This window comes from Pipistrellus kuhlii, unplaced genomic scaffold, assembly GCF_014108245.1.
Source record: "Pipistrellus kuhlii isolate mPipKuh1 unplaced genomic scaffold, mPipKuh1.p scaffold_m20_p_27, whole genome shotgun sequence".
Lineage (NCBI taxonomy): Eukaryota > Metazoa > Chordata > Mammalia > Chiroptera > Vespertilionidae > Pipistrellus > Pipistrellus kuhlii.
In genome coordinates this window covers 4,887,319-4,896,609 of record NW_023425526.1, presented here as the reverse complement: position 1 = coordinate 4,896,609, position 9,291 = coordinate 4,887,319, and positions in this window count along the sequence as shown.

Here is a 9,291-nt window from a genome sequence, read left to right as displayed (position 1 = left end):
ATCAGGCCAGCAGGGGAGGGCAGTTAGGGGTGACTGGGCTGGCAAAGAGTGCACTTGGGGCAACCAGGCCTGCAGGAAAGGACAGTTGGGGAGGACTCAGGCCTGCAGGTGAGGACAATTAGGGGCAATTGCGCCAGCAGGGGAGCAGTTAGGCATCAATCAGGCTGGCAGGGAATGGTGAGGGGATGATTAGGCTCGCAGTCAGAAGCCGTTAGGGGCAATCAGGCAGGCAGGCAGGGGAGCAGTTAGGAGCCAGCAGTCCTGGATTGTGAGAGGGATGTCCAACTCCCCATTTAGGCCCGATCCCACTGGTGGACATCCCTTGAGGAGTCCTAGATTGGAGAGGGTGCAGGCTGGGCTAAGGGACATCCCTCCATGCACGAATTTCATGCACTGGGCCTCTAGTTCGTGTATAATTATTGATGGTATATATATATCAATGGTAAAATAATATATATATTACTCTAAGGCAACAGTGTTATACTTTCTTTAATGATATCATGGGAATTTCATCTTGATTTACACATTTCTTTTGTTTCTTTAAAAAAAATTGAATGTATTATCATGGAAATATTGTAGAAGACAAAACATTTATTGAATCCTGGCCTCTCCTAGTTTTGAGCTAAATGAATATGGTGGTTATTTACTCTCTCTATACCTCAGTTAGCATGTGCCTCATAGGACTATAATAAAGAGTAAATAAATTGACTGATTAAAAATAGCTATAATAAGAACTTAGTGGATATGAGTTTGATGTAAGGTCAGGTTGCCCATGATATACATACATATATGTATATATATATATTCCCTAGCATATTAAAGAGGATCTTTCTTTCACTCCCCAAAATGAAATGCTTAGGAGATAAATGACCATTACCTAGCCATAATAATCACATCTTTCTCATCCTTCTCCTCTTCCTCCTCCTCTTCATTATCATCATCTATAGAAAGTTCCAGATGAAATCTTTTAAAAAAGGCAAAATAAAACTAAATGTGCAAGTATATTTTTGGTTGTCCTGTGTGCCTGCCACTATGCTAGAAAACATGAGAAGGCCTGAATATACTATGAAATTCTATTGAGAATATATGACTAATGAACTAATGCAACAGGTGTAGAGAGAGGAATCAGGAGATGTAGGTCGTAAATTTTGAAGACTCTGGGAAGAAAGAGAAACTGTGAGCTGGGAGGAATGAAAGTGCTCCCTCAGGGTGACAGCTGGCAGAAGGGGAAAAGGAAAATCATGGCAGTGTCCACCACCTACTCACCTCAAGGAAGAATCTTGCAAAATTGTTAGCTAGTTAGTTAAGTTATTTACTTGCCAAGAAGAGATACTTGTGCATCACATCTCTACTTTTATCTTTCCAGTATTCTCTTCCCATTTCATCAGAATATTCACTTTTCTAATGAGATACAATATGCCTCAAGTTGAAAATGGGAAAGTATACTAATAATATTGAATTAAAAATAAAAAAGACCACTTTTTAAGAAACCACTTTTTCTTTTTAGGATGGAGAGTAGTTAAACTGCTAAAATTTGCATCTATTTCAAATATCAGCATTGATGAGATCTGCTGATGTTTATGTTCATTCAATGTTACTTTCTCTCATTGCTACACTAAAATTTATCTGAGATACTATAAAATTTCAATTTTTTTAAATAAAAAAATCAAAAAATTCTATTTATTAGGACATTCCCCTGGAATTCACATCTTGCCAGATGATGTAACAAACTTTATCTAATGCAATACTTTGTGGTCTTAGAACATCTTAGAATTGAAAAATTGGGCTTAACACTCTTGGCAAGCTTCATTAATTATCTCAGTCAATGTATTAGTTTGGGAATTTCTTATTTATAGGATGTAAAGGGATTTTCTAGAAACTGTCCATTCATGTTTACATATTTGTATGTTCTTTCTCTTTACTCATCAGCCATGGACTTGGGATATACCATTATAAACATTGTATTTTTTCCCTGAAAGGCTGAAAACTGCAGATGGACTCAGACATCAAACTTATCTTTTCAGAGCTTATGAATAGGCCTTTGTTTCAGCAGGAGGAAATGCTTTCCTGGTGAAGAGATGGAGTGAGTCACGTGGTGATGGTGACCCTCTCTCTCCTGACATTAAGGACCTCTGGCTGCCCTGGAAAAGTGTCATGGAGCAGGGTTGTGATCACTGAGGTGTTTGGTTGCCAATGTTTTGAGACTGACATATTGAGGAGTAAGGCTGAAATTAGGATAGACTGCATTTGGATTTTAATTTTATGTTTGATTCAATGTGTGGATTAATGTGATCTACTTGCCCATTTTCAACTGATTTTTACACTTTGCGGTTATTTTTGCATATATCATTGACTCACAACCAGAGAATTATGAGAAAAATAAAGATAGAAAACACTTAAATGTTTTTGTTGTATTGTCTTATAGAATACAGTTTAGAAATATAGTTTTTGCAGGATGTACATTTTGAATTAAAGTCTGACATTTGGACCTCCTTCATCCTACCCATCTGTACATTCTTTACTCTATATGCAGTCAAGACAGTTCTACTGGATGCTTTCCTTCTTCTGTCTGCTAGCTTAATCAAACATTTGCTCTGCTGCGACAAAGATGGAACAAGAGAAGGTTCTCTTACATTTCGATTGCACTTGAAACCAGAGACACAAGTTCCCCAGAATCATTTGACTATTTCACTTATAGCTGGCATGTACCCTAATGCATAGGTCTTGAATGCTTTGAAAAAATACACTGAGCCCTTGTATGAAGAAGGGGTTTCAGTTTCTGAAATTAAAGCTGCAAATATGCTTGACATGTACATGGTGTACACCAAATATGGCTTGCCAGGGGTTCGATTGGCACCATTCAGACATGGCATAGATGCAGAATGATCTTGAGGCTTCGCATCACGGATACAATTATTTTTAAGTTTCAGAGCTGAATGCTTCATTAAATGCATGTGAGGTGATGGCATGCCCGGTCGCTAACGTAACATTTAGCTGCCAAAATTTGGAGAAAACACCTTGTGCTCCCCTAGGTCTCTGCCATCAGCTGCATTTACTAATATTTTCCAATGTGATCCCGTAGGCAGCGAAGGAGGCAGAGTTTTAATTTGCTAATCACCCGTTTGGATATGGGCCGTGGGGGCGATGCTAATCGTCTGCAGACATCTGTAATGACCCTCGGACAAAAACGGAGGAAACTGAATCAAAGCTTTGACAAGGGCAGGAGAGCGGAAACAGAAGCCCTAATTGCGGCCATGTGAAGTGCACTTTCCCTTTGTGTCCTTTGTGGCGAGAAGGTACAATACTGTGCAAAGCAACGCTATGGACAGATCCCAAACTGACTTCGTCCACCTTTTGGGATAAATGGTCAAACTCGGTCTGTGAAATATGTGAGAAGAGAGCGACATTATGGTGCAAATGTCGCGGACAAAGGGTCCTGGAGAGCTGTGCCAGTTAAATTTGGCTAACCTGCAGAAAGCCTATTGTCCAGCCACCATGCTTCACTGAGCTGCCTGCCACTCTCCGTGCCCTGCTTCCTCTTTATGGTTAAATGAACCTCAAAACAATGACAAAGAAATATGCACTGAGTCACATATTCTGAGAAACACACTGTACTCCCCTCAAATTGAAATAACAGCACCTCAATTCTTGGATTTTCCACATTTTCATTGGTAAAGCTCCCATTTGCTGTCGTTGACTATACCAGTTCACACAGTTCTGCCAAGGGGAAAGCTTAGCAGGACACTGCTACGGTAGCTCTTGAAAGATCAAGATGAACAGAACAATCCAAAGGTAAGCTCACTCACTTGCAGTGTTTTGAGTGTCTGTTTCTTTGCTGGGAGAGGATTTACTTCTTTTGCTTGAGAGGCGTCCTGTGCCAGATAAATGACTCTTGTTGCTCTTTTCAAAGCTGAAAATACAGGAGGAGAAATAATTCGATGCCACTCCACTTACAGAACAAAGTTACAGCCATGGGTTTGCACTTAAATATACTTAGACTACACATAGAGTTGTCAGAGGTGAACACTGTCTCCTCGAAAAAGCACAACTTACAGAAATTTAAAACTCAGAATTGAAGTGTTTGGATAATTTCCAGGGATCTTGGTTTTGAAGATGAAACTGTTATGGAATTTGATCACAGAAAAATATAAGCATGGCCTATTCAGCTTGGTCTGAAGTCTGAAGAGCTGCCAGTTATGTGATGGTTTCCTGATAGTCTCTGCTGCACTTTCTTGTGATTAAAATAACCCTCATAATAAAATAAAACCCAATGGTGATTTAAATATTGAAATATTTTACTTATCGCGTCCTCCCAGTAGAGCTTAGCTTCAGAGAGGTCAGCTTTTCCAGTAAAAGCTGCTGCGTCCCCTCAGGGTGGAGGGCTGACATTAGGGCGCAGTGATTGCCCTTCTCTAAGCTGTACCCTTGAGGGGCGATCTAATGGAGTGATGAATCTTTTGCCTTTTCTTACCACAGCAAGTTCTCTGGTTTCAGTCTTCCCAATCCTCTAGTATTGAGTTTTCTTGCAAGGTAAAGGCATGCAACTTCTCTGACAAGCTCTCTAAAAGCTCCCAGTCAATACTCAGTGCTGCTCCCCACAAGGTCTGGACAGCTCCTGGCCCAGTCCCTCACCGCTGTGCCTCTGTGCTCCCAGCAGGTGTCCATCAGCACCACACATCTTGTCTCTTACCATCTCCAGGAAATGCAAACCTCATTGATTTCTCCTGCTCTCTGCTTCCAACCTTCTCACATAGGAGTAAATGGAGTTCTTAGATGAAGAAACTCTCATGTTTAAAACTTTTCACCTTTATAGAAGTTCCACACACCCATTCCTTTATATTAATATAGATGAACAGAGTCTATGATATGTATTTCAAAGGCTGCTTGTCTTGTCTTGGTATGAGGAAAAGAAACTTTTACAAATATTTTAAGACAAATGAAGGTGGTTAGATTCTAATCTTGTAGCAAGTTGCTCTGCTTTCCTGGGAGTATATGTTTGTGAAAATCCATATAGAAATTAAAAATAGTTATGAGTACAGACAGCATCCCAAAGAGATGTGGTGCCTAGGTGGCCAGCTTCATGCATGTTTGAGGATGAAGTATCCAAAATGTCATTCAGCCTTGTCATTTAGACTCGCATAAAAAAGGGCAAAATACTGCTTTCAAATATGGTTGCTAATCTCTCTGAGGGAAAAAGCAGATTCATGTTGAAAGATGAAAGGCTGATATTTTGCTGATGTCATGTTTTGAACTCAAAGGAAAAAATGTTACCATGGGATAGGATGGCACCTCAACACTCTTTGTAAAATATAGAATATTAAAAAAAAAATTAGCACCTGTAATGTAATTGCTTGGGGTGGATTGATGGGACTACAGGTGTTCACAAGTGTGCAACAAATATTCTTTTAATGAATTAACTATAGATATATGCCATTTTTAGAAGGACTGGAGAGTTTTCTGGTTCTCTGATCCTTGAATATGAATAAGCAGCTAGAAGGAAAAGTTCACAGAAATGATTCATGATTTCTCAATGTGAAATAAAATACTGAAGGACTATCCTGATAATCTTCTTAGTAGACTTCTAGTAATTGTTTACTTTGAAATCTGAAATTTTGATAAGAAAATTATACAAAAACAATCTTAGGTAAATGCTATCTGTAACTTTTCTTTCACTCATAGTTCCAATGATATCTGATAGTGATATAAAAATTTACAAATTATATTATATAAAGAATTTTAGAAAGGAGTTGTAATTTTCTAAAATATGTGATTTTCACAAATTTCAATTACTTTGAAATCTAATTAGTAAGTTATTTAAATTTTAGGAACATAATATTTTTGTTTCCTTTTCAATGCCTCTATATGCAATGCCCCATTGTAATTTTGTAAGTGTTGTAAGTTTTTATGTTGTGGTTAATTAAATGCAGCATGAAAGAAGGAGTGGAGGAAGGAAGAAAGCTAACAAAAATGTTAATTTTACATTTCAACTGGTTATGTCATTAATCTGTAAGGGAAAAAGTATTGAAAATTGGTGAAAATAAAAATAATGTGAAGACTGTGATACTGGGTATCCTCTTAAGATCTCAAATATGTGATTTATTTCTACTCCCAGGTCTGTTTCTATATTTGAGCAGTTTCAATCATTTCACTTTTTAAAAATTAGTTTTTTATTTTTAACTGTTTTAATAGATAACTGGCTTAAGATACTAAATTAATTTCTAAAAAATTATTTTAACTAAAAATAGCACTTAGTATAAAGTTAACTTTTTAAATCATATTAATCAAATTGGAACTTAAAAGGAGGAATGAATATTACTTACTTAACAGTCATGGTGTAAGTATAACATTAGTATGTGGGTGTGCATATATTTTATATAAACTATTATATACAGCTATTATGTAACGTGTCATTTTATGAATATGCTCACATTGTTATCTCTCAAAGTTTTATACACACATTTCCTAAGGTTCTAATATTGATTAAGTACAGAGTAAATGTACCAGATAAAATTGCTATTTATGTTGTAGAAATGAATAGGTCCTCTTATATTTAATTATTATCATTGCACTAGAACAAATAGGAATGTGTGTTTGTTTTGATTTTTTGTTTTGTAGCTTGTATGTGACTTCTTATTAGTTTCATTTACTAGCCTAGTAATACATCAGGATCATATATCAAACATTGATGTCAACAGAATTTTAATGTCTATATGAATAAATATCAACACTGTTAACTGTTACAAAGATAGAGATTAATGCTTTGATCATCAAAACTATACATACACCATGAAAATTTTTTATTATTTATAATCTAACTAACACACTCAAATTACACTTATGTTTAAATTGCATTAGTTCATAGTAGAGTAAAGATTAAGACTTTTGAGTTTTTATTTCCTGTAATTTAATTTGTGTTATTAATATGAAAATATTTTAACATTTATATATCTTATATTTTGGCTTCTGAATATTTATTTGAATAAATATAATCATTGAAATGTAATCAGGAAAATCTAGCTCTTCTCACTATACATTTAGGTATATAGAACTATGCCTTTCAATAAGTTAAAGGTATTACAGAAAAATAAACTTTATATAATAGAAAATTACATGGTTAAAATTAACTAAAAAGTAATTTTTGTTTCATGGAATCTGGCTTTCATTAGTTTTAAATTTCATATGTATTTTTTATTTCAAAGAAGGCTCACTCTATGTAGTATTTAAATGGCCTAATTCATCTTCCTATAACCTATTGTTCAGTTATTTTATTCAATTTATTTTTATAATTATTTTATAATTAAAAGCATTCTCACTCTGTGTGAGAATGTTATAACTTCAGTAAAGCAAACATTAACTCAAAGAACAACATTAACTTTGGGCTGAAACTAATCATAACACATTGTAATCTTGAAGCATGCTTCTTAAGGAGCTTATTACAGAATGAATAAGTGGATTGTGATGGAAATTTCCTCCTGGTGTCATCGGGTGCTCACTGGCACACACCGCGGGCTTTTACTAACACTCTTGTTCCTTGATACTGGCTGGTGTAACAATTCACAGCCGCACTCCAACAGTGATAGTAACACTTGAAGGAGATTGTCCTACATAATTTCATGATATATGAAAGAGATTAAAATAATTGAATTGATTTAATATATCCTGTTAGTGTTTGAGATATCTTGATTCACATTTTCTTTTAGGCCATATGAGGGCAGCTTCTGACCTGCGATGCAGCCTTCCATGAAGCTGGGGGCAGGGCAGAGGAAGTCAAGCTGCAGAGAGGCAGGAGGTGGGAGAGAGATCAGAAGTTAGTGTGGAATGGAGGGAAAACAAACAGATAATTTCCTGATTTCTTTATAAATATTTGGATTTAAATTAAGAGAATCTTTACATGGAAAACTTTAATTTTACACTTAACAATAACCAAAGCCTAAAAAGCCAATTTAATAAAAACACTTGCTTTACTTCTTAATTTCTATAAGATAGAATTTCAAAAAAAGGAATATGAACAATTCCTTCATATTTTCTGAGATGAATTGACAATCTCAGCTTTATGTGGTGTATCACACACCTAACCGTGTTGAGAGTTAGGACAATAGGTGTTCTTCATTAAAAAAGGGTGTCCACAGTGGCAGCCTCTTCTCCTTTTATTATATAGATATATTACACTTGACTATTTTCTGGTATGATAATTTAGATTTACAATCAACTCACTGTACCAATATTAAGATGCAATTAATACATGATACCCCAAGGGAGACTGAGCACAAGAAGAAATTAAGAAACCAGTAAGTTGTAAGTCTTGCCTAATTTGAGGGAAATAAAGAAACATGATAGGTCTGTGAGTATTACTTTGCTTAAGAATATTGAACTACTATGGTTATTTGCTAATAAGATCATGTCCCTTTTATAACACCATCAAGTCACTGAGTTGAGTTTGCCATCTATTTTGACCAAACTCTGAAGGCTAGGAAGTACTCTCAATTGGAGTAAATAGAATTAATAACTTTATGGAATCATTATGTGCAAACGTATCTCATTGTCTTCTGAAGACATTTCTAGATCTAATTCTATTTATTAATGACATGGCAAGAAGCAAAGCTATTTTCAAATCCAGCCTTTGTATGGTAGAAATTGATGAGGCACACACTTTTTTTTTTTTCAAATGAATATATTTTTGACATAGAAATTATTACTTTGACTAAGAAAAGTTTGTGAAGAAAAAAGGAACTCATATGAGTTCAGTTTACATGAAGCACATTTGATGTGAGCGTTGCTCTCAGGATTACTCAGCATCTGGGCGGTGGTAGGTGACTTCTCAGTAGGCTTCCTGTTTGCACACTGCCTACCCTTTTAGTAACTGAGCAGGATGGAGGCACGCTGGCCTTCCTGCGGTCCAGTCCCAGGACAATGGCGCCTTTTTCATGAGATCCCAAAACATTTAGTGTTTTACTGCTCCCGCAGCACATTTTCTTTCTTGTAAATAAAATTAGGCTTCAGAAATGTGGGGTAATAAAGGCTCAATGTGGCCTGGTGTGCAGCAAACAGAGTAATTCTCCCTAAGCCTCTGATACAGCAGCTCACCTTAGCAGTCTCCATTCTCCCTCGTAATGGGAGTCGCTTAGGACTTAAAGCCACAGAAAATGTGAAATACCTATGGGACACATTCCAGGACTTTACATTAAATTTGAGGATTTTACATGTGATAAAGTATGTCAGTGTTGCTTACAGGGAATTCCAGTGATACCTCAGCTTTCTTGGACTTATTATAAATCCTTTGTTGGAATTATT